Here is a 12,771-nt window from a genome sequence, read left to right as displayed (position 1 = left end):
TGAGAAACTGCAGAAGCTGGTGACGCGTTTGATTGGTAAAGTGTGTGGAAGCAAGAAAGTTAGAGTAAAATGTCACTAAGAGCAAGGTTTATAATTAGGTACAGTAGGGTTGCGGGTCAAGTCAATTGGGAGGTGAGTTTGAATGGTGGAGAGGCTGGAGGAAGTGAAGTCGTTTTAGATATCTTGGGAGTGGATCTCGGTCAGCGGAAGGAAACCATGGAAGGGAATGGATCATAGGGTGCGGGGAGGGGGGCGGAAAAAAATTTTTCGGGAGCCTTGGAAAAATGTGTGGGAGTCGAGAAACATTACTCCCGGAAAAGCAAAACTGGGTAAGTTTGAGGAATAGTAGTTCCAACAATGTTGTATGGTGCGAGGGGTGGGCTATGGATTGAGTTGCTTGAGTTAGGAGGATGGATGTGCTGGAATGAGTATGTTTGAGGACTATGTGTGGTGTGAGTTGGTTGATCGTGTAAGTAAGTAAGGGTAATGAGAGATGTGTGGAAATAAAAAGAGCGTGGTTGAGAGAGCAGAAGTGGGTGTTGAAGGTGGTGATGGGCACCTGGAGAGGATGAGGTGAGGAACGAGTGACCAAGAGGTTTATGTGTCGGAGGTGGGGGAACGAGGAGAAGAGGGAGACATATTGATGGTGGAATGATGGAGTGAAAAGGATTTTGTGTGGATCGGGGCAATGATCATGCCAGGCGTGTGAAAGGAGGGCAGGAATAGAGTGAATGGAGCGATGTGCGTATACAGGGGTTGACGTGTTGACAGTGGCTCTGAATCAAGGCATGTGAAGGTCTGGGGTAAACCATGGGGAAAGCTGTGTAGGTATGTACTTTTTTTATTTGCGTTGTGAACGTGATGTATGTACATGGTATGGGGGCGGGTTGGGACTTTCTTTCGTTTCTGTTTCTTGCGCTACCCGCAAACGCGGGGACAGCGACAAAGTATAAAAAAAAAAAAAATAAAAAAAAAATATTATATATATCTATACATATATGTGTGTGCGGTGTGTGTGTTGTGTGTTATGTGTTTGTGAGGTGTATGGTGTGTGGTGTGTGTGTGTGGTGTATGGTGGGTGTGTCTTGCAAGTAAAATTGCAATCGTCTCTTACGTGTTCAGTGCTCACAGTATCTTTCTTTTCATTTAGCAGCACTAAGGGTGCCAGCTTTCACTCATATAAACTATGAATAAACGGTTAACAACAATTTTTTCTCATCCACTGGTATAAATATGCACAGATGTCAACATACTATGATTACCAGCTACCTAAACGTATACCAGTTTTCTTGTAACAAACCACTATCTTCAGTATGTCTAAGTTATAATGTTCAGATAACCAGTGACTCTCTTTATCTAAGGGACCACTGAAAGTACTGGATACATCACGTCCAGACCTGGGAGAAGGCTCTCAGTGAGTATAATGAACCAACGCAACCTTTCCACCCATTGACCGAGCTCACGACAAGAGACCCGTTTGGTGAGTGCTGTGACAGAATCGTTTGAGTGAAACAGTGGGATGGGTTCATAGTGAGGTCACACTAGTGTTTCACATGTGAAGAGGTTAATCCAAATTGAGGTCACCGTAAGTGTAGCACATTGTGAATAGGGGAGTGGGATTCCTGGTGTCCTCATCAGTTATGTAGCACTTTGTGAAGTAAGGGGTCCAGTGACGTCTTCAGAATTGTAGCACATTACTGTAGCACATTATGGAAGAAGGGCTCCTAATGAAGTCACCAGTACTGAGCATATTGTGAAGGGGGAGTCCTTAGTGAGGTCACCAGTGTTATTTACACATTGTTGAAGAGTGTTCTTAATACAGGGGCCAAGTACTGCCAGCACCTTATGAGGGGGGTGATCCTACTGAGCTCACTTGGTAAATGAGGATGTAAAGAGGGGGCCCTAGTTGGTTCACTGTACAATTCTTGAGGCAGGGTCACCAGGTATGTTTTAGTATAAGCGAAGAGAGAGGGGGGGGGGTTTCTAATGAGATCATCGTATTGTAAGATTCCATTGTGAAGAGGGTTGGTCCAAACGATGTCACTAGTATTGTAGCACATGTGAAGAGGGGAAGGGTGGTTCGTATAGAGTTTAACAGTATTTCAGCACATTTTGAAGAGGAGGGGGTTCCTAGTCGAGGTCACAGTTTGTAAAACATTGTGAATATTGGGGTCTAATGAGGTCATCAGTATTGTTGCATAATTGTGAAAACGGGTCTGTCTGATGTACGGTATTGTAGAACATTGAAAAGCGTGGTCGTAATGGAGTTACAGTATTTGGACAAGTTACAGTCTAATTGTGGATGCGAGAGCTCTCAGGGAAGTGGTATTCGTTGTTGTTTGCTGATGATACAGCGTTGGTGGCTGATTCGGGCTGAGAAGTAGTGCAGAAGCTGTGACTGAGTTACCACACTGTGTGAAAGGAAGGGACGTTGAGGAGTCACTGTGAAATACGAGAAAGGTTAAGTAAGCACAGTAGGGTTAAGGACGAATTCGGTGGGCGAGCTAGTTTGAAAGGAGAAAAAACTGGAGGAAATTGAGTGTTTAAATAATCTGGGAGTGGATTAGAGCGGCATGGGCCATGGAAAGCGGATGAGACACAGGGTGGGGGAAGGGGCGAGCTTCTGGAGCGTTTGAAGAAAGTACTGGGAAGCTTCGAGGAGAACGTTATTGGGAGAGCAAAAATTGTATGTTTGGAATGAATAGTAGTTTCAAAACATGTTATATGGTGCTAGGCATGGGTATAGTAGGGTTGTGCGGAGTGGATGTGTTGGGAAAGAAATGTTTGAGGACAATATATGGTGTGATGACGGTAGTTTGGTTCGAGTAAGTAATGTAAGAGTAAGATGAGATGTTTGGAAATATAGTGGTTATTAGAGACCGAGGAGGATGAGTTGAAATGGTTTGGACATATGTGATGGAATGAGTAGGAAGATCTAACAAAGAGGATTATGAATCCGAGATGAAGGGGAACAAGGTGAGCGGGAACCTAATTGGAGGAGGAGGGACGGAGTGAAATAGATTTGAAGTGATCGGGCGCTGAATATCTATATATATATATATATAAATATTATATATATATATATATATGTATATTATATATATTAAAAAAGGGGGTGACTGTATTGTTGGGACTGGTCGTTACAGGTTTTTGTTTAATATATGTATGACTCATGTGAGGGGCCTGAGGATTGGTTGGAACGCGTGCATAAGTTCATTGTACAAAGGCCAAAGGGGGATCGAGAGATTGCTAAAATACAGAGGTATAAGTTTGTTGAGTATTCTGGTAAATTATATGGGAGGTATTGATTGAGAGGGTAAAGGCATGTACAGAGCATCTGATTGGGAAGATGCAATGTGGTTTCAGAAGTGGTATGGAGGATTTGTGGATCCGGTGTTTGCTTTAAGAATGTATGTGAGAAATTACTTAGATAAGCAAAATGGATTGGTTGTAGCATTTATGGATATGGAGAAGGCATATGTTAGAGTTCACACGAGATGCTCTGTGGAAGGTATTAAGAATATATGGTGTGGGAGGCAAGTTGTTAGAAGCAGTGAAAAGTTGTTATCGAATGATGTATGGTTGTGTAGTGTAGGAAAGAGGAGGAATAGTGATTGGTTCTCAGTGAATGTAGGTTTGCGGCAGGGGCATGTGTGATGTCTCCAGTTGTTTAATTTGGTTTATGGATGGGGTTGTTCGGGAGGTGAAGATGAGTTTTGGAAAGAGGGGCAAGTATGAAGTCTGTTGTGGATGGAAGAGAGTTGGGAAGTGAGTCCGTTTGTTGTTCGCTGATGATACAGCGTGGTGGCTGATTCATGTGAGAAACTGCAGAAGCTGGTGACTGCGTTTGGTAAAGTGTGTGAAAGAAGAAAGTTAAGAGAAATGTGAATTTAAACGCAAGTTATTGGTACAAGTTAGGTTGAGGGTCAAGTCAATTGGGAGGTAAGTTATGAATGGAGGAAAATGGGGAAGTAAAGTTGTTTTAGATATTGGGAGTGGATCTGGCAGCGGATGGAACGATTAAAGCGGAAGTGGATCATTGGGTGGGGGGGAGGGGGCGAAAAATCCTGGGAGCCTTGAAGAATGTGTGGAATCGGAGAACTTTATTCAGAAAGCAAAAATGGGGATGTTTGAAGGAATAGTGGTTCCATCAATGTTGTTTATGGTTGCGAGGCGTGGGCTTGGATAGAGTTGTGCGCAGGAGGGGTGGTGAGTGGATGGATGTGCTGAATAAATGAGATGTTTGAGACAATGTGTGGTGTGAGGTGGTGCCGCTGATCGGATTAAGTATACGAAAGGGTAAGAGAGATGTGTGGAAATAAAAGCGCGTGGCTGAGAGTGCAGGAAGAGGGTGTTTTGAAATGGTTTGGGCACATGGAGAGAATGCGTGAGGAAAGTTGCCAAGAGGCTATATATATTGTATGTCGCGAGGTGGATGAAACGAGGAGAAAATGGGAGACCAAATTGGATTGGGTGGAAAGATGGAGTGAAAAAGATTTGAGTGATGGGGCCTGGAACATGCAAGGAGGGGAAAGGCGGGCAAGGAATAGAGTGAATTGGATCGATGAGGTATACCGGGGTTGACGTGCTGTCAGTGAAGTCAATCAGGGCATGTGAAGGTCTCGGTAAAACCATGGAAAGGCTGGTAGATATGTATATGTGCGTGTGGTGGGAGTGGATGTATATAATGTGCTATGGGGGGGGTTGGGGCCATTTTAGGCCATTTCTTTCGTCTGTTTCCTTGCGCTATCTCGAAAGGGGTGAACAGCGAAAAGCAGAAGCCTGGAGGATACCAGGCTCACTTGCAGTTGGAACTTTAAAGTATTTTTGTAATGCGCAGAACAGAAACACACAAAGAGGAGCAGGGACAATAAGGTTCTGGTTTCAGGTGTTGTGTTCAGAGAAAGAACGGAATGAGAAGTGCTCAGAATTCCTTCAATGAGATAGTAGCACCTTTAGAGTTTCACGAGATTATGTTGGGTTCATCAAGAAGATAATGAATGATTGATGCAGCACAAGTAACAAGATGATCAGCAAAACAGAAGGTGGAACTGAGGCAACTTGAAGAGGTAGACAAGCCACCACCCCGCCATAGCGCGCGCCCGTCGTTTCACCCAAGCAACAGCCAATGATAAGCGCCATTCACGAGTTGAGGTGGACTACGGAACGAGCATCATCAACTGCCGTCATGTGAGCCCACATCATAACAAGAATCACCAGCGTATGCGTCCCGGCAAGAGGCTGCTGTTAATTTCTGGTCCCACGGTCCATGGGAAGATTGGCTCTCATCATCTGATAAGGAGCGAGTGGGTAGCTCAGCCCGCCGTGAGGTCTTGAAGGAAGGCAGCACAGACAAGAAAAAAAAAACATTTGTGAGACGGTTAGAGTGAAGCAAGACGCGAGCCAGAGCCAGCTAAAGTGAGCGCTGCAGGCAGGACTAGCCCAGACGGTCGGTGAGCTTCTGTGTCGGGTGGTGAGGAACGAAGCCGCAAGGCAAGAGAAAAATTCGTACTTCCACCACCCCGCCTGTTCTCGTGCAACAGGAGCGCCAGTTGAAGCCGTGGAACTTGACTCCAAAATTCTGCAACGGGAAGTCAGCACCACCGTAAAGATCCTCCTCGAAGGTCAGAGTTGGGTGGCATAAATGTGTGTGGATGTAACCAGATGTGAAGACCCTTATGGAAAACAATCACTCTTGAGTAGAAAACCTTCAGACACAATTGAAAATGTGAAGGAAAATAGAGAATTGGAGAGATAAAAATGTAGCTTAGACATTGATGCTTATTTGATACAGTGGTTAAATTGAATGCGAACTGTTATTGACGTTTGTGTAAAATAATTATCCATTTCTTTTTTCCATAGCCAGAAGGTTGAACCATTTGTGACATTATTATTTTCATTCATGTCAAGCTTAGAAAGTGTCAGTTTTCTAATTGTTTCTACATTTTTCATATGTTTATAGATGTATGTGTAGGTGTGTGCGTTTATGTGCGTATGTATGTGTATGTGTGTGTATGTGTAATGTATATATATATGTATATTATCCCTGGGGATAGCGGTGAAGAATACTTCCCACGTATTCCTCGCGTGTCGTAGAAAGCGACTAGAGGGGACGGGAGCGGGGGGCCAGAAATCCTCCCCTCCTTGTATTAACTTTCTAAAATGGGAAACAGAAGAAGGAGTCACGCGGGGAGTGCTCATCCTCCTCGAAGGCTCAGAGTGGGGTGCCTAAATGTGTGTGGATGTAACCAAGATGTGAAAAAAGGAGAGATAGGTAGTATGTTTGAGGAAAGGAACCTGGATGTTTTGGCTCTGAGTGAAACGAAGCTCAAGGGTAAAGGGGAAGAGTGGTTTGGGAATGTCTGGGGAGTAAAGTCAGGGGTTAGTGAGAGGACAAGAGCAAGGGAAGGAGTAGCAATACTCCTGAAACAGGAGTTGTGGGAGTATGTGATAGAATGTAAGAAAGTAAATTCTCGATTAATATGGGTAAAACTGAAAGTTGATGGAGAGAGGTGGGTGATTATTGGTGCATATGCACCTGGGCATGAGAAGAAAGATCAAGAGAGGCAAGTGTTTTGGGAGCAGCTGAATGAGTGTGTTAGTGGTTTTGATGCACGAGACCGGGTTATAGTGATGGGTGATTTGAATGCAAAGGTGAGTAATGTGGCAGTTGAGGGAATAATTGGTATACATGGGGTGTTCAGTGTTGTAAATGGAAATGGTGAAGAGCTTGTAGATTTATGTGCTGAAAAAGGATGATGATTGGGAATACCTGGTTTAAAAAGCGAGATATACATAAGTATACTTATGTAAGTAGGAGAGATGGCCAGAGAGCGTTATTGGATTACGTGTTAATTGACAGGCGTGCGAAAGAGAGACTTTTGGATGTTAATGTGCTGAGAGGTGCAACTGGAGGGATGTCTGATCATTATCTTGTGGAGGCTAAGGTGAAGATTTGTATGGGTTTTCAGAAAAGAAGAGTGAATGTTGGGGTGAAGAGGGTGGTGAGAGTAAGTGAGCTTGGAAGGAGACCTGTGTGAGGAAGTACCAGGAGAGACTGAGTACAGAATGGAAAAAGGTGAGAACAATGGAAGTAAGGGGAGTGGGGGAGGAATGGGATGTATTTAGGGAATCAGTGATGGATTGCGCAAAAGATGCTTGTGGCATGAGAAGAGTGGGAGGTGGGTTGATTAGAAAGGGTAGTGAGTGGTGGGATGAAGAAGTAAGAGTATTAGTGAAAGAGAAGAGAGAGGCATTTGGACGATTTTTGCAGGGAAAAAATGCAATTGAGTGGGAGAAGTATAAAAGAAAGAGACAGGAGGTCAAGAGAAAGGTGCAAGAGGTGAAAAAAAGGGCAAATGAGAGTTGGGGTGAGAGAGTATCATTAAATTTTAGGGAGAATAAAAAGATGTTCTGGAAGGAGGTAAATAAAGTGCGTAAGACAAGGGAGCAAATGGGAACTTCAGTGAAGGGCGCAAATGGGGAGGTGATAACAAGTAGTGGTGATGTGAGAAGGAGATGGAGTGAGTATTTTGAAGGTTTGTTGAATGTGTTTGATGATAGAGTGGCAGATATAGGGTGTTTTGGTCGAGGTGGTGTGCAAAGTGAGAGGGTTAGGGAAAATGATTTGGTAAACAGAGAAGAGGTAGTAAAAGCTTTGCGGAAGATGAAAGCCGGCAAGGCAGCAGGTTTGGATGGTATTGCAGTGGAATTTATTAAAAAAGGGGGTGACTGTATTGTTGACTGGTTGGTAAGGTTATTTATGTATGTATGACTCATGGTGAGGTGCCTGAGGATTGGCGGAATGCGTGCATAGTGCCATTGTACAAAGGCAAAGGGGATAAGAGTGAGTGCTCAAATTACAGAGGTATAAGTTTGTTGAGTATTCCTGGTAAATTATATGGGAGGGTATTGATTGAGAGGGTGAAGGCATGTACAGAGCATCAGATTGGGGAAGAGCAGTGTGGTTTCAGAAGTGGTAGAGGATGTGTGGATCAGGTGTTTGCTTTGAAGAATGTATGTGAGAAATACTTAGAAAAGCAAATGGATTTGTATGTAGCATTTATGGATCTGGAGAAGGCATATGATAGAGTTGATAGAGATGCTCTGTGGAAGGTATTAAGAATATATGGTGTGGGAGGAAAGTTGTTAGAAGCAGTGAAAAGTTTTTATCGAGGATGTAAGGCATGTGTACGTGTAGGAAGAGAGGAAAGTGATTGGTTCTCAGTGAATGTAGGTTTGCGGCAGGGGTGTGTGATGTCTCCATGGTTGTTTAATTTGTTTATGGATGGGGTTGTTAGGGAGGTAAATGCAAGAGTCCTGGAAAGAGGGGCAAGTATGAAGTCTGTTGGGGATGAGAGAGCTTGGGAAGTGAGTCAGTTGTTGTTCGCTGATGATACAGCGCTGGTGGCGGATTCATGTGAGAAACTGCAGAAGCTGGTGACGGAGTTTGGTAAAGTGTGTGGAAGAAGAAAGTTAAGAGTAAATGTCAATAAGAGCAAGGTTATTAGGTACAGTAGGGTTGAGGGTCAAGTCAATTGGGAGGTGAGTTTGAATGGTGAGAGGCTGGAGGAAGTGAAGTGTTTTAGATATCTGGGAGTGGATCTGTCAGCGGATGGAACCATGGAAGCGGAAGTGGATCATAGGGTGGGGGAGGGGGCGAAAATTTTGGGAGCCTTGAAAAATGTGTGGAAGTCGAGAACATTATCCCGGAAAGCAAAAATGGGTATGTTTGAAGGAATAGTAGTTCCAACAATGTTGTATGGTTGCGAGGCGTGGGCTATGGATAGAGTTGTGCGTAGGAGGATGGATGTGCTGGAAATGAGATGTTTGAGGACAATGTGTGGTGTGAGGTGGTTTGATCGAGTAAGTAACGTAAGGGTAAGAGAGATGTGTGGAAATAAAAAGAGCGTGGTTGAGAGAGCAGAAGAGGGTGTTTTGAAGTGGTTTTGGGCACATGGAGAGAATGAGTGAGGAAAGATTGACCAAGAGGATATATGTGTCGGAGGTGGAGGGAACGAGGAGAAGAGGGAGACCAAATTGGAGGTGGAAAGATGGAGTGAAAAGGATTTTGTGTGATCGGGGCCTGAACATGCAGGAGGGTGAAAGGAGGGCAAGGAATAGAGTGAATTGGAGCGATGTGGTATACAGGGGTTGACGTGCTGTCAGTGGATTGAATCAAGGCATGTGAAGCGTCTGGGGTAAACCATGGAAAGCTGTGTAGGTATGTATATTTGCGTGTGTGGACGTGTGTATGTACATGTGTATGGGGGGGGGTTGGGCCATTTCTTTCGTCTGTTTCCTTGCGCTACCTCGCAAACGCGGGAGACAGCGACAAAGTATAAAAAAAAAAAAAAAAAAAAAAAAAATATATATATATATATATATATATGTGTGTGTGTGTGTGTGTGTGTGTGTGTGTGTGTGTGTGTGTGTGTGTGTGTGTGTGTGTGTGTGTGTGTGTGTGTGTGTCTTGCAAGTAAATTGCAATCGTCTCTCACGTGCTCAGTGCTCACACGTATCATTCTTTCATTTAAGCAGCACTTAGGTGCCAGCTTTCACTCATATTAACTATGAATAAACGTTAGCAACAATTTTTTCTCCATCCACTGGTATAAATATGCACAGATGTCACATACTATTATTACCAGCTACCTAAACGTAGACCAGTTTTTCTTGTAACAAACCACTATCTTCAGTATGTCTACGTTTATAAATGTTACAGTTAACCAGTGACTCTCTTTATCTAAGGTACCACCTGAAAGTACTGGACTACATGACGTCCAGCACCCTGGGAGATGGCCTCTCCAGTGAGTATAACCTGAACAACGCAACCTTCTCCACCATTGACAGAGTTCACGACAAGAACCCGTTTGGTGAGTGCTGTAACTGAATCGTTTGAGTGAACAGTGGGATGGGTCATAGTGAGGTCACCACTAGTGTATCACATTGTGAAGAGGTTAATCCAAATGAGGTCACCAGTAATGTAGCACATTGTGAATATGGGAGTGGGATTCCTAGTGACATCACCAGTTTTGTAGCACTTTGTGCAAGTAAAGGGGTCCCAGTGACGTCTTCAGAATTGTAGCACATTACTGTAGCACATTATGAAGAAGGGCTCCTAATGAAGTCACCAGTACTGAAGCATATTGTGAAGGGGGAGTCCTAGTGAGGTCACCAGTGTTATACACATTGTGAAGAGTGTGTCTTGATAAGGGGACAAGTACTGCAGCACATTCTGAGGAGGGGATCCTACTGAGCTCACTGGTAATGAGCACATTGTAAAGAGGGGGCCCTAGTGAGGTCACTAGTACACATTCTGAGGCAGGGTCACCGGTATTTTAGTAAATTGCGAAGAGAGAGGGGGGGGGGGGTTTCTAATGAGATCATCAGTATTGTAGGTCATTGTGAAGAGGGGGTCCAAAAGATGTCACTATTATTGTAGCACATTGTGAAGAGGGGAAGGGGTTCGTAGTGAGTTTAACAGTATTTCAGCACATTTTGAAGAGGAGGGGGGTCCTAGTGAGGTCACCAGTATTGTAAAACATTGTGAATATTGGGGTCCTAATGAGGTCATCAGTATTGTTGCATATTGTGAAAACGGGTCCTAGTGATGTCACGAGTATTGTAGAACATTGAAAAGCGTGGTCGTAATGAGTTCACAGTATTGTGACAAGTATACAGTCTATTGTGGATGAGAGAGCTTGGGAAGTGTATCAGTTGTTGTTTGCTGATGATACAGCGCTGGTGGCTGATTCGGGTGAGAAGCTGCAGAAGCTGGTGACTGAGTTTACCAAACTGTGTGAAAGGAGGAAGTTGAGAGTCAATGTGAATAAGAGAAAGGTTAAGTAGGCACAGTAGGGTTAAGGGACGAATTCGGTGGGAGGTAAGTTTGAATGGAGAAAAACTGGAGGAAGTGAAGTGTTTATATATCTGGGAGTGGATTTAGCAGCGGATGGAGCCATGGAAGCGATGAGTCACAGGGTGGGGGAAGGGGCGAAGATTCTGGGAGCGTTGAAGAATGTATGGGAAGCGAGAACGTTATCTGGGAGAGCAAAAATTGGTATGTTTGAAGGAATAGTAGTTCAAACAATGTTATATGGTTGCTAGGCATGGGCTATAGATAGGGTTGTGCGGAGTGGATGTGTTGGGAAAGAAATGTTTGAGGACAATATATGGTGTGAGGTAGTTTGGTCGAGTAAGTAATGTAAGAGTAAGAGAGATGTTTGGAAATATAGTGGTTTAGAGATCAGAGGAGGATGTGTTGAAATGGTTTGGACATATGGAGAGAATGAGTAAGGAAAGATTAACAAAGAGGATTTATGAATCAGAGATGAAGGGAACAAGGTGAAGCGGGAAACCTAATTGGAGGAGGAGGGACGGAGTGAAAAAGATTTTGAGTGATCGGGGCCTGAATATATATATATATATATATATATATATATATATATATATATATATATATATATATATATATATATATATATATATATATATATATATATATGTATATATATATATTAAAAAAGGGGGTGACTGTATTGTTGACTGGTTGGTAAGGTTATTTAATTTATGTATGACTCATGGTGAGGTGCCTGAGGATTGGTGGAATGCGTGCATAGTTCCATTGTACAAAGGCAAAGGGGATAAGAGTGAGTGCTCAAATTACAGAGGTATAAGTTTGTTGAGTATTCCTGGTAAATTATATGGGAGGGTATTGATTGAGAGGGTAAAGGCATGTACAGAGCATCAGATTGGGGAAGAGCAATGTGGTTTCAGAAGTGGTAGAGGATATGTGGATCAGGTGTTTGCTTTGAAGAATGTATGTGAGAAATACTTAGAAAAGCAAATGGATTGGTATGTAGCATTTATGGATCTGGAGAAGGCATATGATAGAGTTCACAGAGATGCTCTGTGGAAGGTATTAAGAATATATGGTGTGGGAGGCAAGTTGTTAGAAGCAGTGAAAAGTTTTTATCGAGGATGTAAGGCATGTGTACGTGTAGGAAGAGAGGAAAGTGATTGGTTCTCAGTGAATGTAGGTTTGCGGCAGGGGTGTGTGATGTCTCCATGGTTGTTTAATTTGTTTATGGATGGGGTTGTTAGGGAGGTGAATGCAAGAGTTTTGGAAAGAGGGGCAAGTATGAAGTCTGTTGTGGATGAGAGAGCTTGGGAAGTGAGTCAGTTGTTGTTCGCTGATGATACAGCGCTGGTGGCTGATTCATGTGAGAAACTGCAGAAGCTGGTGACTGAGTTTGGTAAAGTGTGTGAAAGAAGAAAGTTAAGAGTAAATGTGAATAAAAGCAAGGTTATTAGGTACAGTAGGGTTGAGGGTCAAGTCAATTGGGAGGTAAGTTTGAATGGAGAAAAACTGGAGGAAGTAAAGTGTTTTAGATATCTGGGAGTGGATCTGGCAGCGGATGGAACAATTAAAGCGGAAGTGGATCATAGGGTGGGGGAGGGGGCGAAAATCCTGGGAGCCTTGAAGAATGTGTGGAAGTCGAGAACATTATCTCAGAAAGCAAAAATGGGTATGTTTGAAGGAATAGTGGTTCCAACAATGTTGTATGGTTGCGAGGCGTGGGCTATGGATAGAGTTGTGCGCAGGAGGATGGATGTGCTGGAAATGAGATGTTTGAGGACACTGTGTGGTGTGAGGTGGTTTGATCGAGTAAGTAACGAAAGGGTAAGAGAGATGTGTGGAAATAAAAAGAGCGTGGCTGAGAGAGCAGAAGAGGGTGTTTTGAAATGGTTTGGGCACATGGAGAGAAT

The sequence above is a fragment of the Panulirus ornatus genome, chromosome 2 (genome assembly GCF_036320965.1).
Source record: "Panulirus ornatus isolate Po-2019 chromosome 2, ASM3632096v1, whole genome shotgun sequence".
In the NCBI taxonomy this organism is placed as follows: Eukaryota; Metazoa; Arthropoda; class Malacostraca; order Decapoda; family Palinuridae; genus Panulirus; species Panulirus ornatus.
The sequence above is the reverse complement of the archived record's forward strand: the minus strand, read 5'-3'. Positions refer to the sequence as shown.